The 22,722-nt window shown below is 45.8% G+C and overlaps 1 protein-coding gene across 2 annotated transcripts in view; it reads right to left on the reverse strand.

The window, feature by feature from the left end:
- JARID2 (jumonji and AT-rich interaction domain containing 2) overlaps positions 1 to 22,722 on the reverse strand; it is a 684,143-nt gene that overhangs the window by 81,295 nt on the left and 580,126 nt on the right. The gene's annotated exons all lie outside the window — the stretch shown is intronic.

The raw sequence follows: 22,722 nt of genomic DNA on the forward strand, positions 1-22,722 counted from the left end.
CAAGGTGGATTTCATCCTCCCGATCACCCTTTTGAAGTCCTCCAGATGGATTATATCCAGATGGACCGTTGTCGAGGATTCAAATATGTCCTCGTAATTGTTTGTGCACTTTCCCGTTGGACCGAAGCATATCCAGTCCCAGATTACACTGCTCCGACCACTGCCAGGCAGCTGGTTCGTGAATTCTTCCCACGGTACGGCATGCCTCGTGTCGTGTACTCAGATAACGGACAGCCATTCTCATCCGAATTGATGAAACAAGTTTCCTTGCTGCTAGGATATCAATGGAAATTCCATTGTGTCCGACATCCCGAAGCCGCAGGCCTTGTAGAGAGGCATAATCAGACATTAAAGACCCGCCTTGGTAAAATATGTCAAGAGAAAGGGGTCGACTGGATAGTCGCCCTGCCAGTTGCACTGTTCTATATGAGAATGGTTGCCCACTCGAGATCGGGACTATCCCCGTACGAAGTGGTCTTTGGTAGACCACCGAATATGTGGGGGACGCCCATTCCTAAGAAAATTACTGATGTTGATTGCAATATGTTGACAGATTACCTTGCCTCCTTGATGTCTGCACTCCAATCATGTCGTTCACAGGTTGCCGCAGCCTTCCCTGACAACACTGATGTAAAGCCGCATGATGTCCGTCCTGGCGACCTGGTTTTAATAAGGAACTTCGACAGGAAAAGTCCGCTGGAGCCCCGCTGGAAAGCGCCGAAGACCGTCCTTCTTACTACGAGGACAGCAGTGAAGGTGGAGGGCAGAAAGGGGTGGATCCACACGAGCCATATTAAACTATGCAATGAACTGAAACCAGACCCAGGCTCGTCCACCCCTTCCAAAGACTGTATCAAGCCTAGTGACTTTAAAGTTTCAGAACGAGAGAAAACTCCCCAAGAAGAGTATAAGTTAAAGCTCCGATCTAGCAAGTCAGACAGTTTAATTGTTTAAGTCCTCCCCTAGGTGAATCGGTTAAATAGTTTCTGACATGTATCCCCTAGATCGAGATAGAGAGAGAGAGAGACAATTCAAGAAACGTACATATTGCAAATCACTGCGTAGTCACTGTATAGTGACATTGTTAATCATGTTTTTTCTAAGTCTTCTGATTATTGTCGCAAGTATACTACTTCCTATCTATTGCCCTATTTTCAAGCGTGAACAATCTGCTTACAATGTTTCTGCTGAACATTCCTTTAGTGAGTTACCTCCACATGAACTCTCTTACAGACTCGCGCTGCGCAACAACACATTCATTAGTATGCTACACCATTCCCATCAGACTAATAATGCTACAAACTGCTGGATATGTGGCCGACTCCCTCCCTACCAGAATTACAAGGGAGCTCTGCCCCTCTTTCCGTACCCGTTCACTCACAACGGCTCCTGTGGTGCATGGTTTAAAATAATTAATTCCTTAGATCCTGATATTGCTGTTTTCAAAGGGAGCTGGGTTTGGGGAAACTTGAATTTAGTTCTGCTCGATGTCTGTTACCCTGATAAGGAGGGACTCCCCACTAGAATAGGAACTGATCTAGAAAATGAAGTGTATGGATTAGGTAATTACACAATTAACCTTATGATTCTTACTGTTGAATCCGAAGCTGCACCAGTTCTGCCCGCTATGTCAGTATTACCAGTCACTGGTGAATTCTGTGTCAGAAAGAAAGGTTCAGTACACTTAGGTCATAGTAAATGTACTACTGTGGTCGAATTCAGTGATCATGGTAAATCGTCCTTTAAAGCTAATCAGTCATTCCTATTTTGTTTGTGGTCATACCGCATACATACGTTTACCTCCAGATTGGGATGGTACCTGTTATATTGCATTCCTTCTGCCACCTGTTTTTCTAGCTCCTCCTGATTATCACAGAAATACAAATCTAGTAAAGAATAGACTCAGAAGAGATCTCCCGCTTGTCGACTACACAGAAACGGCATGGGAACAATACACCGATTTCAATAAAGGATTCTTTTTCTTTTTAGGCCCTGTCCAAAATAGTAAACTAATACGCAGATTAACTAGAACACTTGAAGCAGTAGTGAATGAAACTGCATCCGCCCTAGGTAACTTAACCGAAGAGCAGTCCGCCATGCGGGTTGTTGTCCTTCAGAATCGTCTTGTTATTGACGTCATCTTGGCAGATAGAGGTGGAGCCTGTAAGGTCATCGGGTCAAGTTGCTGTGTTTTCATTCCAGAAAACGCGCCATCTGTATACAAAGCTATTACACGTCTTCATAAAATTGCCAATCTGATACATCAGAATCCAGGCACCTGGACTTGGTCCGGTTGGTTCTGGACAACGTTAACCGCTTGGGGATGGAAGATCCTATCCTTCCTAGGCATTGGCCTAGTCCTAGTATTCAGTTGCTGCCTGTGCTTACAGTGTGGGCCAGCGATTTGTGGACTGTGTGCCACATCATGCATTGAACATTCCAGTTTTCTTTCAAGACGTGAAAGAAAGAAAGAAGAGCAAATGATGTTACAAGAACAAACTGATCGATTCATGAGGATCGATATATCATGAAGGGTCCGTAGGGAACAAGGAGGGAATGAGGAAATATAAATGTTATGGTCAAGTTGTGTTCCCTAGCGTGTACCCCACCGTCTCCATGTACCAGCTTAAAGTGCATGTAACTTCCCTCCTGTGCCAGCTATGAAGACGCAAATACATTTGCGTCCAACGTTAACATGTCCTCTTTCAGACCCACCCTGAATGGGTTGAATAGTCCGTTCCTAAGTAAGCTATGCCAACGTCTTTTTGTAGTGTACTTTACACGTTTTCCAGCTCTGGCAAAGTAGGCCCCGAATTTCTGCCATCGAGCCTTTTTCTGGCTTCTGACTCTGAAAGCCTCAGCCCAGGTTGTCTCTGTACCCGTGAACTCTGACTTACTTCCAGCGCGGCTCACCGCGCTTAGCTCAGCCTGCTGCCTGCCAAGACTGACTACAACCTTCGAATTATCTGCTCCGCTCCTCGAAAATACATTCCTGCCTACTAGTTTAAGTAAACATTCCCCAGCTGCAGAGCCGAAGGGCCGGCCTGTCTCCGTGCAAGTAATTCATAGCCTCTGTTACCATGCTCCCATGGAAGGCCCAAGCCCCCACGCTTCTCATGCAGACACTCAGGCGCTTATACACGCACTCACAGTCAGTATAGAATAGCTTCTGCCCCAGAGACCTTTTCCGTCCAGATAATATGGTTCCCAAACATCAGATATCAGATATGATAGAAGTACGAGTTGATCTGACATGCCAGACTTCTGTCTCTTTCCGCTAGTGTAAATGTCATGCCCCCTGCACCCTCCAGTTTCACGTCAATCACACGTCATGCAGCTGCGCGCGCATCCAAGCCTCTGATTTCCGCTGACATTGCAACATTTCTGTTTAGTGCCACCCCCATGTGACACCTACCTGTGACGTTTCTAGCGCACACCTCTAGTTCACGCCTAGTCCACGCCTTCTGATTACGTACTAGTAACACGTGGATGCTGTTATCTTGTCTTCTCTCAGCTGTTACGCCTACTATATTGCTTTCTATGATGTAAATTAAGTATATAAGCTATGTATTGTCAATAAAATATTGCTCTATCCCTTCCTGAACCCCTTGTGGTTGCAGGAACATGATATCCCGTTTCGGAACGATTCCTTTTTAAGGAATAAAACCCCTAAGAACTCTAACACCACGGACTCTGTTTCTTTCTTTCCGATTGAGTTATTATTGATTAAGTACTTACCTGCATAGAAATTAAGATGGTAAATTAAATATTTACGACACGGCAAGTGTTGCATGAGTTTTTCCAACTCATCATAGTGAGCCCTACCATAGCGTGCTAACGAAGCCTGACCATTGGCAATACGCCAATTGTTAGCAACCTGAGAAGTCACTCTTTTGCCTGAGGCTTCAATAAGTTTTGACTCTTTATCAGGAGGAGGGGCATCGCCTGTGGTTTGAGAATTAGCTCTCTTGCGGGCGTTAGTTACAACAAGAGAGTCTAGAGGCAACTGGCCTTTTATATATGCCGGGTCTGTAGAAGAGGGTTTATATTTTTTATCCACCCTAGGAGTTCGTATTCTGGCTCTAACTGGGTCTTTAAATACTTTGTCAGTGTGTTTTAGTAAGCCCTTGAGCATTGGTAACGTGTTAGTAGACCTTTGTGAATGTGTGAATGTCTCCAAAAGGAAATCCTCTTCTAAAGGGTCTGATTGTAGCTCCACCCCGTGATATTTTGCAGCCTTGTTATTAAGCTGCGTAAACCTATGTTATAATCAGGTGGGGAGGGTTTGGTGGGATACAGGTCGGGGTCATTATCCTGGTATGGATCTTTATCGTAATTGTCTCAGGGATCAGTGTCCCTTGGTATGTGGTGTGGCACATAATGGTCCTCATCGTCATCCCCATTCCCATTCCCATCTACATTCCAATCTCCATTCCAATCATCGTCGTCCTGTGTGTCACGTGATGGTGGAGGTGAATTTGATGGTGTTATCAAATTTGGGTTAGGAGGAGGAGAGGGAGGTATGTAAGGGGGAGAATGATAAGTATGTCCTATTTCAGAGGTATAAGAGGATCCTCTGGGAGATCTAGCTTCCGTTTTTTAGGAAGAATGACCTGGAGGTGTCGGTTTTTGGGTCAATGCAGAGTCTCTTTTGTTTGAGATCCAATGGTGGTTGTTCGGGTAGAGGTTCTTTGACTGGGGTTGATTTAGGTTGAGGTTCTTTGGGCGCGGAGTGTTTTGGCACAGAGTGTTTTGAGGCAGAGTTCTTTGTAGCAGGCTTCGGCTTGGAGCCTTTAGGCGCGGGGTGTTTCGCACAGAGGCTTTTGGTGGGGATTTCGACTCTGGGGTTATAGGTGCGTATTTCGGCTTCGAAGCTTTAGGTTTGGAGGCTTTCGGCTCCGGATCTTTGTGTTTGACGGGTTTCGGCTCCGAGGACTTCGGTGTCGAAGGTGTTTTCAGTGTCGTGCAGACTGGAAAAGCCTTGTGTTTGTGTTTCGGTGCCTAAGGTGTTGGTTCGGCTCCGGAATGAGGCTGGTTCGAGCCCGAAGGCTTCTGTTTGTGTTTCGTAGCTGAGCCCGAGGGCGGGGTCGTCGGAAACCTTTTCACAGTGCCGACCTGAGCCAGAGGGTGAAGGGGATACCGGAGCCGCAGGTTTTGGGCGAGTGGGCACAGGGTGATCTATACTCACAGTACGTTGGCCCGGTGTGATGGTCAGTTCTTCTTCCATGTCAGAATCGGTTTCGGACACGGAGACCAGCTCTTCTTCCTACGCCCCTGGATCTGGCTGGTGGGAATCAGAATCTTCGCCAAAGATATCTGGTACGGAGCCGTTGGCACGCTACATCTCGTGGCATGGAGACAGACATTCACGGATGGTTTTCTTCAATCAGAATAATCGACACGCTTCACAGTCCTTCTCGTCCTGTTCCGGGGATAGGGAGAGGTTGCAGACCGTGTGCAAGTGGGTGCGTGGAAACTTAGCACAACACCCAGGACATAGCTTGAATAGAGTGTTCCATCTACTGTTGGCATGGTCAGCACGGGAAGGCCAGATGGCCCGCCTTGAAGTTCCAGATCTAAGGTTTCCAGATTTTAGACGATGTGTGTCGAATGGGAAACCGCAATCGATAGACAATACCGTCGAGGGTAGAGGATTGCACGTCGAAGAGGTTCGAAAACGATACCGAACTGTCGCAATACACATCTGAACCGGATGACAGAAAAAAAAAAAAAATCTGGGAATAGAGTCGGTGCCCATGCACACTATCACCAAAAGGAGGAATCACCTATCTCGTGACTACAAAGACTTCTTCGAAGAAAAACAAAGTGCAAACATCCTGACCCAACACCAGATGGCGATCTATGCTAAAGCATATGATCTATATCTCATATGCCTCGAACACCTATTTTCTTTTTCTGAGAGATTTATAGGAAGAATCGACTTCAAGTCAGTTGCAGTACTCATTACTTCCTCACTTTTCCCAACTTTCTGGTAATGACTGCTCCTAAGATATAACTGAACAAACTTCTCCAAAAGACACTAAAAAACCTTTCTACGAGGAACTTCGAAAGTATGCCCACCCTACTTGAGCCTCCCACCTCAACCTGTATGCACAGTCCCTTCATCTGTATTCCCAACAGCGGTCACATGTTTATTTCTGCCATATATGGCAGAAGCATCATTGGCATGTTTGGGAGGCTTTTTGGAGGAAGCGAAGTGAAAGAACCATTTTTCCTTAATCTTTTATTGTGCTTTCTTCCTCTTTCTGCCTGGTGGAACAGTGATTCCACAACCTCAAAACTGCTGGCTTGAGGAGGCAGCATAGATATTATTAGAAATTCCAGACCAGAGGATGCATATTTTCAAGACATCCTTACAGTGAGAAATCTTCTTGGTTGAGGGCCCTGAATATTCTCTTCCACCTTGATCTGAGTCAGACATTGTTCTCTCTTATTTCAACTAGGTCTATATAAGGAAATCCCCATTTAACGACAAAGTATTTCATCTGCCATTTGTAAGATGCGTAGAATAACCTACTTAGATATACTTTTCTCCATTGAATAAAAGGCCCAGTGAAAGGTGTAGTTGCCTCCAATGAAAAATGCGCTGGTGGTGCACTGCTTATTTGACAGGTTAGCTAAAAGACCCACATATTTGGAGGAGGGCATGAGGCTACGAAAAAGATTGTGCTGATGTCATAGGTCTCCATGTGACGTGGACAATAGTTATTTCTGGTGGTAAATAGGTAATCCTCAGAATTATCAGACCGAGCTTTTATAATCTGGAACGTTTTTTGCCATTACATCCCTTGTGCTTTTACTAGCCTGTTGTCATAGTAAAGGTGTACATGTACAGACTAAGCACAGATGGAAAGCAACGTTAGGGAAAACCAATGCAGTACCTTTTTGAAGCCTCTGGGGGTAGAATTTTGATGTTTCTTGTGCTCCTCCACTGCATCTCCCTTTGTACTTTCTCTTTCTGCTCTCCGGATTGTCTGAATATTCTGGCTTTTAGCAGCCAGTCAACCAAATTAAGGTATACATGAATCTCCTGTCTTCTCAAGGGTACCAAGACTACTGTAAGACACTTTGTGAATACACCATACACAGATGTTATCAGGCAGAACCCAATCTGGCAGTGTACATGGTCCACGACAAACCTCGGACACTTTCTGTATCTGGTGCCGAGGAGGCATCCTTTTTTTTTTTAAATATAGGTTTATTGCATTTCAAACAGCAGAGATACAGACGTTTTTCAGTTCAAACAGTAACTCGTTCAAAAAGAAAACATGTTTCGGACATGCAAACGTAAGCCATAAATGCAGGTCTCCCCTCCATCCCTATGTGATCCAGAGGATATGTAGCCTAGAAGTCAAATAGTCAGAGCAATTAGGAACTTTAAAGGGTCTCCTTCAGTCTGTCACATTAAGCAAAGCCAAGCATCCAACAACAAAAGCGCATAAAGATGTAGTAAAAGGAAAATGCTACTTACCAGTATGCATCTGTTCTTGGCATGTTGAGCTGCAGAGTCTCACACTGAGCATTAGATCACCACCTGGTGTTGGGCTCGGATGATTGCATGTTTTTGTCGTCTTGGAAGAAGTCTTTGTAGTCACGAGATAGGTGACTACTCCCTTGGAAGATAGTGCGCATGGGCATCGACTTCATCCTTAGATTGTTTTTCGAAATGATGGAGTTTGTAGAAAGAAAAAAAAAAAAAAAAAAAAGGATGTCCATGCGTGTATATCTAAGTAAGATAGAACTGGAACAGATACAGGTCCCGGGGAAGCGGATGGGCGTGAGACACTCTGCAGCTCTACATTGCAAGAATAGATGCATACTGGTAAGTAGCATTTTCCGTTCGAGGCATAGGAGCTGCAGATCTCACACTGAGAATCGATTATACAGCAATGTCTCCCTTAGAGGTGGTCACCTGTATCTGTTGCGGTAGTTTGAAAAAGAGTTTTCAGGACAGCTTGGCCTACTGTAGCTTGCTGCTTGGCTTGCACATCAACAGAATAGTGTTTAGTGAAGGTATCTGGTGTGACCATGTTGCTGCCTTGCATATGTCTTCTAGGGGAATGTTCCCTAAGAAAGCCATAGAGGCTCCTAGTTTGCGTGTGGAGTGCACTCTAGGAGGAATTGTTAACATACGTTTTGCGTTTTGATAGCATATTTGTATTTATTTTATTTATTTATTTGGCGATTTTTAGAGCGCGCAAATACCCAAGGGTGTCTCGGCGCTATAGTTGCAGAACTCTCTGGCGGATAGGGGGGAATTAGGCTGGGAACAACCAAGTTTTCAATTTTTTTCTGAAGTTGAGCAGAGTTGGAGCACATTTGATGTGGAGAGGGAGCGTGTTCCACAATTTGGCTGTGGCAACAGAAAAACGTTTGTCGCCCCAGTTGGCCCTTCTTGTGCGAGGGACTCTTAGCAGGTGAGCCGAGGATGAACGTAATGTTCTTGGGTGTTCGAGCGGGCGGAAGGCTTGTCTTAGGAATAGAGGGCCGTGGTTATGGATAGTTTTGTAAGCTATGCATAAAGCTTTGAATTTAATGCGGCTCCTCACCGGCAGCCAGTGTAGCTGTCGGATGTAGGGGGAGACAGATGCAAATTTGGGAATGGATAGAAGAGTCCTGGCCGCTGCATTTTGCACTGTCTGTAATTTGTTAAGGACCTTTTGTTGTGCGTTTAGTAGCAAGGCATTACAATAGTCAGTTTTGGAAAAGACTAATGTGCTGACTAAGGTTTTGCCTGCGGATGATGGTAGGCACGGGATTAATTTTTTGATCCTTTTTAATATGTGGAAGGAAGATGAAACCACCGAGTTAGCATGCTGCTGGAAGGACATCTTGTTATCAAAGATAACACCTAGGTTTCGTACCTTAGTTACTGGTTCTGGAGGTTGTCCCATCTGATGGGGCCACCATTGCGGGGACCAAGTTGGTTGCAGTCTCCCGAATGTCATCACTTCGGTCTTATCAGAATTTAGTTTAAGACAGTTGGATGACATCCAGGAGCTTATTGCCTTCATTCCAATTTGGAAATTAGCAGCTACAGAGGTGCCATCGTATACGGACAACACCAGTTGGGTGTCGTCGGCGTATGTGGTGAGGGAGATTCCGTGGGATTTGATGACCCTCGCTAAGTCAGACACATATATATTGAATAGTGTCGGGCTTAGCGAGGATCCCTGTGGTACTCCACAAGGCAGGGAAAAGGTCTGGGAGGTGTAGTGGCCTAGCTTCACCGTTTGTGGGCGGTTGGACAGAAATGAGGCGAGAAGATCCTTAGCTTTGTCTTTTATTCCTATGGCCGCGACACGGTCGATCAGAGTGGCATGATCGACCGTGTCGAAGGCTGCGGACAGGTCTAAAAGTATCAGGATTGCGGCTCCTCCGTTGTCCATTGTGGACCGTATCTCGTCCGCTGCTTTTAAGAGCGCAGTCTCAGTTCCGTGGCCTTGTCGGAACCCGAACTGGGTGTCATCCAGTAGGTTGTTATTGTGAATATAGGTTGACAGCTGAGAGTTCATGATTTTTTCAAAAATCTTAGCAGGGAATGGGAGGCATGCGATGGGCCTGTAGCTGGCAGGAAGGAGAGGGTCTAGGCTGGGATTTTTTAGTAGAGGTTTGATAATAGCTTCCTTCCAGACCGAGGGGTAGGTGCCGGATGTAAACATTGCGTTACAAATGGTAGTTAGCGACGGGGCAATAGCTTCAGGGATGAGATTAAGAACGCCTGGAGGGCAAGGATCGAAAGGTGAACCAGATTTGGTTGTATGCATTTTACAATCCACCTTTCAATCCCAGCTTTAGAGATGGGGTTGCCTTTATGTGGTGGCGAAAAAGCTACAATTGTTTTGTCTTGCAAAAGGATTTGGTCCTGTCAATGTAATAGAGAAGGGCTCTTAACGTCTAGGGTGTGTAGAGCTCTTTCTGCTACTGAGTCTGGGTTTTGAAAAAACACTGGCAACTCTGATTGGTTTAGATAAAATGGGGTAATGACTTTAGGAAGGAATTTGGGATTTGTTCTTAGGACCACTTTGTTAGTGAGTAATTGTAAAAATGGTTCTTCTATAGTGAAAGCTTTAATCTCAATCATTCTCCTAAGAGAGGTAATAGCAATAAGGAAAGCTGTTTTCTATGTGAAGAATTGCAGTTCACATTTGAGTAAAGGTTCAAAAGGGGGTCCCATGAGCCTTGTTCAGGTTCCACACTGGTGAGGGTGGTAACCTAGGAGGAATGATTCTTTTGAATCCTTCCATAAATGCTTTAATTGCAGGTACTCTAAATAATGACGAATGTTGTCTATTTTGTAGCCGTATAGATGCATATGCAAGGTTACATCTTTGTAAGTGTAGAAGGTAGCAGATGATTTTTTGGATGGAAGCATCCAGGGGATCAATCTCATTATTGGTGCAGTAAATGGCAAATCTTTTCCATTTTGCCGCATAGCAAACTCTAGTAGTCTGTCTTCTGGCTTCTTTAATGATATTCATATAGTCTGGTGGCAGGTTAAGGTAATCAAACTAAGACTTCAGGAGCCAGATCGCCAGATTCAGTTGGCTGAGATCTGGATTTCTGATGTTTCCATGGTTCTGCGTTAGCATGGATGGTGTCAGACACAGTCTTTGGTGTGGAACTAGAGAGAGTTCTAGCAGCGTTGTAAACCACGGTTGGCGGGCCCATGTGTGAGCTACTAAGATCATTTTTAGAGACTGTTGTCTTAGCTTGCGCACTACTGGTGGTATTAATGGGAGTGGTGGAAAAGGGTACGCAAATCTGTCTGACCAGTTCATCCATATCGCATTGCCCTTGGACAGCGGGTGTGGAAACCTGGCGGCGAAGGTTGGGCATTTTGCGTTTTCGTGTGTGGCAAACAGATCTAGGTCTGGGTGACCCCACTTGTGAAAGAATGGTAGAAGAACTTGCGGCTGTATTTCCCATTCGTGAATCTGTTGTGTCTGGCAACTTAACAGATCTGCAATTTGATTGTGAACCCCTGGAAGGTGTTCTGCTAACAGGTATATGTTTTGTGGAATGGCCCATCTCCAAATGTTCTGTGCTAGCTGGGAGAGTTGCAGAGAATGTGTGCCTCCCTGTTTTTGAATGTAGTACATGGCTGTCATGTTGTCCGTTCGAATCAAGACAGCTTTGTTCTGTACATGTACCTGAAAGGACTTTAGTGCTAGGAATATTGCTAGCAGCTCCAGGTGATCGATGTGAAGCACTTTTTGTTGAGTGGTCCATCTTGATTGAGTTGTATGGTGTAGGAGATGGGCTCCCCATCCTGTCAGAGATGCGTCTGTTGTAAGTACTATCTGTGGAACAGGGTTGAGGAACTGCCGCCCTCTTGGACAAGTTTTTGGTGTTCCACCACTGCAGAGAGCGATGTGTGCGGCTGTCTACCAACACCAAGTCTGTAAGTTGTCCTTGAGCTTGGTTTCACTGATGTGCTAGACATTCCTGCAATGGACGCATTTGCAGTCTTGCATATGGTACAATAAAAATGCAAGATGCCATCATGCCTATCAGTTGCATAAACACTCTGGCTGGGAGAGTGTGTTGGTCTTGTAACCTTGTGATTAAGACTGGAATGGTCTGTATCCTGGCTGGATTGGGATAAGCTAGAGCTGTAGACGCCTTTATTGTAGCCCCTCGGTATTGATGTACATGAGAGGGCTGGAGATGCGACTTGGTGTAGTTGATTGTAAACCCCAAGTTGTACAATGTTTGAATTGTCTGAGATGTGCCTTGGACACACTGATTTAATGACTTGGCTTTTATGAGCCAATCGTCGAGGTATGGAAAGACATGGATGTGTTGCCTTCTGAGATGTGCTGCTACTACTACTGCTAGGCACTTTGTAAACACTCTGGTGCAGTTGTGACCCCGAATGGAAGGACTTTGAACTGATAGTGTTGTCCTTCTAGTACAAACCTTAGATACTTTCTGTGAGAAAGATGTATGGGAATGTGGAAGTAGGCGACCTTGAGATCTAGTGTAGTAAGGAAATCGTCTTGTTGCAACAATGGGAGCACTTGTTGTAAAGTGATCATATGAAAATGATCTGAGTGTATATACAGATTGAGGGGCCTGAGGTCTAGAATTGGTCTTAGTGTCACATCCTTCTTGGGTATTGGGAAGTACAGCGAGTAAACCCCTGTTCCTTGATGTTGTAATGGGACTATTTCTATTGCGTCCTTATGAAGCAATGATAGACCCTCTTGTTTTAGCAGCGTAAGATTCTGTAGACATTGGACGCTGTCCGGGTGGTATATGTGGAGGGGTAGCTGTAAGTTCTAGGCAGTAGCCATACTGGATAATCTGTCTTACCCACTTGTCTGTGGTGATGGAAATCCAGCCAGGTATAAACTGTGTTAGTCTCCCCCCTACAGGAGTGGAATGCTGTTGGGGGAGCGGAAGGAAGTCACTGTTTAGTGGTGGGAGTGGTTAGATTGTTGTTACTGCCTCGACCTCTACCCTTGTGGTTATTGCCTCTGTAGCCTCCTCTAAAATATCCCCTATTGGAGGATGTTTGCGTATGCTTTTAAAGGAAGCTGAATTGTCTGCTCCAACTTGTTTGGAGCCTCTTCTATAGAAGGAGCGATGAAAGGAGCCTCTTTTATGTGGTGACTGCAAAGCTCCCATTGATTTGGCAGTATCAGTGTCCCTTTTCATTTTTTCAAGTGCTGTGTCTACAGCTGGGCCAAAAAGCAGCTGTTAGTTAATTGACTGATTTAATATGGTGGTTTGCATCTCTTGCTTGAATCCTAAGATGTGTAGCCATGCACGGTGTCTAAGGAGGACACTAGTATTTATTGCTCTAGAAGCAGGGTCTGCTGCGTCAGTGTACACTTGATTGAAGCATTAGAAATTAACTTTCCTTCTTGGATAAGGTCATTAGTCTGTGCCTTATATTGGTAAGGTAGATGCTGTAAGAGTGTTTCTAGATAATCATAATGAGCCCTGTTGTATCTTGCGAGAAGTGTTACTTGCTTGGGCAGCTATTCTTTTACCTGAAGAGTCTATCATCTTTGACTCTTTATCAGGAGGCGGCGCTTCACCTGATGTTTGGGAATTTGTTCTTTTCCGTGCGTTTGAAAGGACAAGGGAATCTAAAGGCAGTTGTCCTTTAACGTAAGCAGGATCTCCAGGAGCAGGCCTATATTTCTTTTCTATCCTGGGGTTTATGATCCTAGCACGTACAGGATCTTTAACCTCTTCTGGTGCATGCTTAATAACCCCTTTGATCATAGGTAATATCTGAACTGACTTTTGGGATCGCTCAAAAGTGTCTAGTAGGAATTCTTCCTCTGCCTCAGATGGAGTGCCTTGTGACCCCATGATGGATGGCAGCTCTATTGATTAGGTGTCCAAACCCAATATTATCTTCTGAAGGTGATGGTTTGGATGGGTATGTGTATGGATCAGGGATGTCTCGTACATCTGTTGAGACATCTGGTGTGATTGGGTACTCCCAGTCAGGTGGATCTGTTGGGTAGGTAAAAGGGTCATCACCTCCCCCCATAAAGTCATCGTCATCGGTGTTATGAGGAGGTGTATGTTGTGGTGAAAAATGAGTAGGAGAATTTTGAGGAGGTGAATGAATAGAGGGAGGTATAGGAGAAGAAGGGCGAATAGGTGATGTTGCACAGTCCTTTTTAACAGGCACTGGAGGTGGAGGTGCTGTATCTAACTTACTCTTCCTGTCAGTAGAGACCTGTCCTGTTTTGGGTCAATATAGAGCTTTTTCTGTGTAGGATCAGGGCAAAAAAGCTCTTCTTCAGGAACAGCATTCGGTGCCGATTTTTTCGGTTCTGAGCGTGGTTGTCTCTTTTCTTTGTCCTTAGCCTTCGGGGTTGTGGCAGAGTCCTTTGGCGTCGGTTTGGCTCCGAAGACCTTGGTTTTGAAACCAAAGCTGGTTTCTTGGGCTTGGAAGCATCGAAAACAGGCTTTACTATGTTCTGAGCCAGTCGGTCTCTCGAAGTGGAAGGTTTCGGAGCCGTTTTCGGAACCGGGACTTCTTTTGGTTTCGGTGCAGAGGGAGCTGGTGGTATCAGCACAGGCGGTTTTGCTCAGTCCCAAGCTACAGGAAGGCTTTTGTATTTTCTTCGGAGCCGGGCTTGAAGGCGGGGCTTCTCAAGTAGTTTTTCGGTCTCGACTGGGCCCCGGAGGCGGAGTGTTGACCTTTGCCTTCGAGTTAGGTGTTGGGGTTGGGGCAGGGGCAGTAGTACTCGCGCATTGACCCGAAGGTATGGAGTCATCGGAGTCATCTGCCCCAGGTAAGATTTGGAGGTCTTTGAAGATGTCCTCTGGTTCCGGAGCTGATCTCTGCATGATGTGTCGACCGGCCCTTCGATATCTAATGGTTTTCTTGGATCGAAAGGAAGCGCAGGCTGGACAGCTGGACTCGTGTTCAGGTGATCAGCACAGATTACAGACATTGTGACGGTCACTGTGCGGAAATTTTTCTCCACACTTGGGGCATTTCTTGAACTGCGTCCTTTCTATGAGCTGTAGGCCTCACGGCGTGGATAGGCCCAACGGCCCGCGTCAACGACCGGAATCGAGCTGATGAAATCGTGTCGATGGTTCTTGATGTCGAAAGATGTTTAGAAGAGTTTAAGTAACTTTTTTGACTCGTCAAACTACTTAGAAAGTAGGTTTCGAACCGGAGTGGAAAAGTTGCATCCGAATCCAGTGGTGGAAAAAAACAATCTAAGGATGGAGTCGATGCCCATGCGCACTATCGTCCAAGGGAGGAGTCACCTATCTCGTGACTACAAAGACTTCTTCCAAGACGACAACAACATGCAATCATCAAGCCCAACACCAGGTGGCGATCTAATGCTCAGTGTGAGATCTGCAGCTCATATGCCTCGAACAGAATTAACTGTTTTTGCCTATGGTCCTAGCAATATGCAAACTATGTCTAAGGTCCTAAGTTTTAAGGGGAATGTTAAAAGATTTCATCCATGATGTTTATAACGAAGAGGAAAGAAGGAGAAAAAGATGGAAATAAAACAGAAAAATGTATTGGGGCTTGCGCTTTCCAGAGGAGAAGAAAAAGAAAAGGAGGAGAGTAAAACGGGTAGGGAATATCTTCACCCAGTACAAGGAGAAGAGAAGAAGCACTCCATAGGAGGTCCTAGTATTCCAGGAAACGCAGCAAAGCAATAAGAGGACAGCAAGGGGGAAAAAGAGGTAAACCGTGTAGTGAGTCGTCACAGAGCCATGAAGAGGGGGAAGGAACTACACAGGATCAGCAGTCGCATCTCCCCGGCTGGTAGGTCTGTCAACCTCTAAATCGCCGGAGGGGCCGCTCCCATCCTCCCCAGGCGGTACACCAGACTCCCCAGAGCCTCCAATGCCCCGTTCCTCTGGTTGTTCACAAGACTCCAGCCCACAATGATGCTATTGGGCGTCACCACATAACCCTAGCGTCTTCGTGAATCAGAGCCCTCTCCTCAGCCCTAGGCTATGCTGTAACATTCTTTATCGAAGTGTCCACCACTAGTCCCCAGAGTCTATTTCCAAGCCATAGCCATAGCTATTCACCTCCTAACCAATACTAAAGCCAGATCTAAGAATAGGGAACCAACCCTACATTTTTGGGGCCTAGACAATAGCCCTAACAAGCAGACCTCTAAAGTGATAGCAAGAGTCCTGTTCAGGGTGGCGTTCAGGGTAACGATCATTGCCTCCCAGAATGACTGTAAATGGGGGCAACTCGGGTCATATGGCAGAAGTCTGCATCCGGAAGAGAACACCTTGGACAGTGGGGTGGGTTTCCCCCGTAGATGACCTGTAGTCTTTAGGGCTCAAGGTAAACCATATTGACATAGTTAAATTGAGTGTACTACAGTTGCATGTTTGGGAAACCTTCAGGCATGCCAGGACTTTAAGCCATTTCAAATCAGTAAGGCCTCGGCCCAGTGCCAACTCCCACCTACATCTAGTCATCAACAGGTGTTTCCGAACCTTGGCAGTCAGTGATTTATAAAAAACACTTCACTAAGTGCTGTGCCGATCCCATTGACACTAGCTTGTTGTGAAAATGGTGATGCCTGTTCTTACTCGTGCATTTGGGACGGAGTTAAGCAGTCTGACCCACTTGATCCAGGGCTCACCCTGTCCCATGAGGTCCATAACCTCGAGTAAGAAGTCCCACCAGATCAAGTGAAAAGCTTTTTCTAGATCCACTGACATGAGTATGTCCCTGGCCGAGACCAGCCAACAGGCGTGGGGAGTCTGGAAGCCAGCTGTCTCCAATGCATCAGGGCTGCATGAAGGGGGAGGGAGAGCCAGTGCTTCACACCTCCTGGATGGGCCAAGCAGCTTCCACTCAGCAACCGGAGGTGCAGGATGGAGATTTTCACACAGCACCAGAGGTGGGGTTACCGCCCAGCCACTCAAAGTGTAATGGGGACGGGGGGTGAAGGGGCCCGCCTGCACAAGGGGCGAAGGCCACAAGGCTTCCTGTCCCGATGAGAATGGCCAGGCACATCCACCACCACGGGGCCCACCAGCAGAGCTATGACAGCAGTGTTTAAGCAGCTCAGCTGCAGTCAGGGGCCCCCACTAAGGCCAGATGGCCGTAATGACCTCGCCCTACTCCATTATCTCGGGTGGCAGGCAGGGAATGACCAAGACGTCCAGCGATGTTGTGTTCCTTCCAGAGCCAGGCGGGGGAGGGAGTCCGCAGCCACACAGCAGAGGGACCCCCACAGGGCTACCCAACCTGAGGGTCCAACAACAGGGGCACAGTCCGCTGCAGGGCTTACCAGTTCCGGTGCCACCCCGGCACCTACAGGACTCTGCGTCAGCTTAGGATCATAGCTGTGCAATCAAGGGTCCGCCGTGATGGTAGGTCGCAGTCATTTCAGGGAGAAAGCAGCAATCAACAGCCCCCAAGGGTCAACCAGCATTTGGAGCTTAAGACGGACTTCTTTTTGCAACATCTCCTCTTTGCTGCAAGTCCGTGCTTTTGGCTTCATGTTTGGTGGCATTCGCAGCCGTTCTATACCATAGTCATATTGAATCAAGTTTAGAGTCTGCCCCCTGGTGTTGCATGTAGGGTTGAGCTTATGACAAGTCACTTGTTTGAATGCTTTCTGCAGCGTGGAGCAGTACCTTCCCCTTAGCTGTTCTTTGAAAGGCCTTCCTTGGTGTACTTCAGTATTTCCACTGAGCTAGGGCGCTTCGAGTCCGGGTCGTGGCATAAAAATTTGACTTTGACCCATGAATTTCTTTTGCTTGTGATTGTCCTTAATGACTGTTGTCGTTGGTGTCTAGGTAGTCATCGAGGGCTTAGAGTTCTAATTCTTCAGCTCAGCCCCACTGTGCCCAGAGTTGTTGGCTATTCCTTGCCTCACTATCCTTCAAAGTCTTCCTTATCTCTCTTCATTTCCGGAACCTCATTAATTTCAGAGCCCTCTCCTTGTGCCACTTCGGTTTCCTCAGGGTTCTCCTCATTATTCGACAACCAAGGTCTTTCTGTGATGTTTTTTGCAGATTCCTCACTCTCGATGAACAGACAAGTCAACGCCGTTTCTTCATCCTGCTTCAACATTCTTCGCATGCTCAAAAAAACATTTAGCTGGATCCCCACCGAAACTAGAAAAACAGTCACCCACGCTCTGGTCACGAGCCGACTGGACTACGGAAACACCCTCTACGCCGGTACCACCGCAAAACTCCAGAAAAAACTCCAACGCATCCAGAACGTTTCAGCCAGGCTCATATTAGACATCCCGCGTAAAGAACACATTTCTGGTCACCTGAAAAACCTCCACTGGCTCCCCGTCAATAAGAGGATTACTTTCCGGCTCCTAACCCACGCACACAAAGCACTCTACGAAATCGGACCCGAATGCCTCAACACACGACTGTCCTTCTACACCCCCTCCCGCCAGCTACGATCCTCCAACCAAGCCCTTGCCACTGTACCTCGCATCAACAAAACCACCATGGGAGGTAGATCCTTCTCCTACCTGGCAGCTAAAACCTGGAACTCTCTTCCCACTCACCTTCGCCTTACTCAGAACCACCTAGCATTCAGAAAGCAACTTAAAACGTGGATATTTGACAAGTAATTCCCCACCCTTCTTCAAGCGCCTTGAGACCCTCTGGGTATGTAGCGCGCTATATAAATTTATTGACTTGACTTGACTTGAAATCTGCATGTGTCACAACCCTCAGAGTGGTGGTCTTTCAGCAGACAAAAGTTACAAAACTCAGGATTATCGTTCTGTGTGAAATTGTGGTGACACATCAGACTCCAGAGGGGACATGCTCCATCCCCGATGTTTATTCTACGACCCTCAGCCGATGTTCTTTGTGCTACAGTGAGCTTTCTTTAAACAAAAATAAATAATAAAATGTTTTTTCATAGTGGAAACTCTTTTCCCTCAATGTCAGCCTGACCTTCCATTTTTCTTCATGAGTTTCAGTGTTAAGGCAATGATCCTTCGACAAAACCTCAAAATCTTCTTGGATATCTTTATGTTCCCATTATGCTTCTAGACCCAGCGGCGTAAAAAGAATCTGATGATTGCAACCATGTTAAGGGTCTTCAGGGGCAGGTGTCTGAGGTCACAGATATGGACAGGGTACTAAATGGCGATTGTTGCCCAGGTTAAAAAATAAATAAAAAAAGAAGACTACAAAGGCAGTTCAGAGCCATTGTCTGGATAGCTGAATGATGCAAGCATATGAATACATAAAAGATTCATGCTGCAAAACCTAGGAGACTTTCAGTTATGGATATCACTCCCTCGAAAGTTAATTTCCTTCTGCACTCTCCTCCTCAGGGCACAGCTGGCTTCTCGCAATAAACCTACCCAACGGCAAGCTAGCTACAATTGAAAGTGCAAAATCAACAGGCTATATCTAAACTTGCATACAGATATCAACACCTTAGCAAAAGAAGCCAAATAGCAAACCAAACGTGTCCAGGAAATTTAGTCTATAAGGCCAGCAGATTTCAAAACAGTAATTCAGTCACTAGTACCCACGAGGCCTTGATTACTGCAACTTCTTAATGATCAGCATATCCCGAATCTAGCTGGTCCCCTTAAACGTAGCCACCAGTAATGTAGTCCAGGGTATCATCCACAAAAGACCAGTGTAGAAAACTGGGGTTTTATTGCAATACCCCCCACACACACTGCCTGGTATTTGTTGCACATTTTACTGAAGTGTGCTGGGTTCCTGCTAACCAGGTTTCCAGTACCAGTGTTCTTTCCCCTAAAATGTACTATTGTTTAACCAATTGGCAAAACCTTTAGCACCCTCTTTAAGTCCCTAGTAAATGGTACCCCTGGTACCTAGGGCCTGAGGTGCTAAAGAGGGTACCTAAGGGCAGCAGCAAGAATTGTGCCACCAGAGGAGACCCCTCACCAAGCCCAAGCAGGACTGTCACTGCAGGCTGCGTGTCTTGGTGCAGACTAAAGTGAAAACACGACATGTCAAACATCCCCGTGTTCCATGTCCCCCACAACTGCATAAAATATTTGCCTGCCTGGGAAGATGGTGTAACACCCCCTCCCACAGGAAGAAGCTGCTGCTATTGGAATGCAAATCTGGCTCCCCTCACAGGAGAGGAAGCCCCAACCACCCCCCGTCCAAAGACCCCTTGGCACCTGGACAGGTGGGAAAATTAACTAGACCAGTAGGTGTGCCACCTACAGGCAGGTACCACCCCTAAGGTGTGCTACTGTGAGGTGGACACGTTTTTTCGACAAGTTTACATCTTTGTGATGACATAGTTAGGCATTCTGGGACAGGGTTATGCCCACTTCCCATATGAAGTGGCAATATATGGGAGGTAGTGACACCAAGGGTATTTGCCCATTGGCTGCTACCCTACACTCCCCTAATGCCCCTAAACTCAGTATTAAGGGGAGTCGCTGGCACCCGAGAAGCAGATTCTGATGACCTAAGAAGAGAGAAGACACAGAAGAGCCACAAAAGCAAAGAAGAGAGGAGAAGCAGCTGATCTGGTACCAACCCTGCTGGCCTGTCTGCATCCCTCGTCCAAAACGGAGCCAAAGTCTACTCATGCAGCAGCTGTGACTCCAGAAACTTGGAAGGACTGGCTGACTTCGAAAAAGACTCAAGAACTCCCGTGAACATTGGGCCTGTGCTAAAAATCTCCAAAAGAGGAGACTGAGGCTTCCAGAACGACCAAAACTCGCCACAAGAAGCCACCACTGCATCCGTCGCCTCGAGCTGTAGTAGGCCACCGGTGCCAAACAGGTTCTCTAGCCCTCCAGAGCTTGAGTCAATGAATGTTTCACACCTCCCCAATGTCTGATTCCGCCTCTGCATGCAGGCCCCCTCAAATGCAACTGCTCCAGGTAGGAAAAAACGGACGCCACAGCCCCCATTATCCCTCGGCCTGAGAGAAGAGGACCAAAGGTGTCGCTCCCCCATCCTCGAGCATCTGCTAGTTCAGACTGACTGGCTTCCTAGCCAGAGCCTGCAGCCTCTTTTTACAGTGACCGATCCCCATTGAAAACACATTTGGCACCCAACAAAGAATTGCCTCCTGCCCCTGGGCACCCTCATGCCACTGCAGGTGTACTGCCTTGGACCCTACCCACCACTATTGGTCCTGTAAGTCAATGTACAGTACCTGTTTGTAGAACTCGTTCTTCCTTCCATGGGATAACATTGCTGATCTCAGAAATAGCACTGTGTCCAAAATATTTTTAAATATAAAAACGTACTTGCCTGAATGATTTTTCTCTGATGCCAAAGCATATATAAAAGTACCTGCTATTTTCATAAACCGGTGTGAATCTCCTTTTTGAGTTGTGTGTTTTATTTATTAATCATAGTGTGTATCTGCAAATGTCGTGCACTCCTCTGTGTTCAGCCTCAGGCTGCTCGACCACATTAGCCCATAATAGAGCAATTTGGAATTGCATAGCAAGCCCTTTTCCACTCATAAAGAAACCCCTGGACTCTTTACATAGTATATCAACCTACTGATAGATCATATAACAGTCAACTTACTACAATCAGGCACATGACCTCATTTCTAATCACCCTTAACATGGCTTCCCATAGAAGCCAAAGGGGTATTCAAGTTATTCTGTATAGTTTATACATAGGCTTTCCTGTTATTTTCTATTTATTGTGATTTCCAATGGGGTTTTTCAGTATTTCCCAAGATTTTTCAAACATTCTAATAATCAGTGGCTATCAGTTTATTTTTTTCTGGTAAAACACCCATAGTAGCCATTTTTCCAGTGCGTATTGTATTGCTTTATTTCCTTCCTTTCCTTGTTCATTTCCATTATCAATACTACCTTCTTCTAGTCTGATCCCACCCTTTTTCTTAATTTTTCTCTTCGAAGTAACATTTCATTATTTCCCTCAACTCAATGCCCATCTTATTTCCAAGCAGTCCTAGCTATTTTCCAGGAGTCCTATACCACCACATATATGGAGGCATCTTTGCATCTCATTAGGAGTTGAATGTAGCACATAAACGGTTAATAGTCTGCATTTAACACCTTCGGTATCTTTATTTTTCAAACAAAAGGCAAAGATTGCCTCAATGAAGATTTTCTACTTATGACCGGATATATACATTTTAAATAGGTCAGCGTTTCCATTGAAAATGCATTTATGTTGCGAATAACTTTGGAACCATTTCACTACGGGGGGTTGAGTCCCAAAAATGCAAATTTCAAATTTCCCAAGCATTTTCCATAGACTTCTTTGAGATGCACTACCGAAAAAACTGCTGAACGGGATTACATCAAATCTGGCCAGCAGATTGTCCTTTTTCTATTTTGGTGTAAATTTGTTCTGTAGTTTGAGAAATTAAGGCTTAAAATATTTGCATATATAGACAGTTAGGTCCGAGAGACTCCTGCAAGAGCCTCAACGGAGCGCCAATTAAAAAAAAAAAGCATTATGTATGGCCCAGGGAGCTTTTTTCCCCTTGGGCTATCTCGTTCATGTGGGATTCAGGCTCCTGCAAGAAGGAGCGCTCTGACTGGCTGGGAGCAAAATGAAAAAGATTGCCAGCCATTACAAGACTTTTGGGACTTCTCCCCGGTCCTGAAGTTAAAAAAATATATAAAGGGTAGGTAGGGATACCCTACCTGCCTAGGCTCTGTGGGTGGGGACCCAGAGGGACATATGGGGGAGCAAAAAAAAAAAAAGGCACTTTTTGCAGCGCTCCTGCTGGATGGCAGCAAAAACAAAATGGTGGCTGCTATAAATATTACTCACTGAAAGTTACCTAACGGCATGAGTTATAGTTTTTTCAGATGTTTAAATAGAACAGCTCAATTTCTATGTTTTTGTGCAGATAAAACGTGAACCTCATTACAAAGTCCCTGTAACCTTTGTTTTTATCAGTGAATTTGTTTTTTTTTTTAAATGTAAAATGATATAAAATCACTGTACGTTAATACAACCGCAGCTGTACAGCCCTTGCCAGTGTGTGGCGGGGGTTTGGTTTGTGAGTGGGTGAATTTTTGTTTTAGTTGGGTTTTGGATCAGCAGGTCTATTGCAGATTTACATTGCTGAGCTGGTGGGTGGGTTGTCCACAAGGCATGGCCGCAGACTGGGCCCTGCCATCAACCCGCCTGTTGTGCGCAGGGGGAGGGGGTGTGGGGGGGTTGGCTTTATGCATGGTAATAAAATATTACTTTAAGTTATAGAACATGTCCTAAGTGATGTAACATGTGAGG

Source organism: Lissotriton vulgaris, chromosome 4_1, assembly GCF_964263255.1.
Source record: "Lissotriton vulgaris chromosome 4_1, aLisVul1.2, whole genome shotgun sequence".
NCBI lineage: Eukaryota > Metazoa > Chordata > Amphibia > Caudata > Salamandridae > Lissotriton > Lissotriton vulgaris.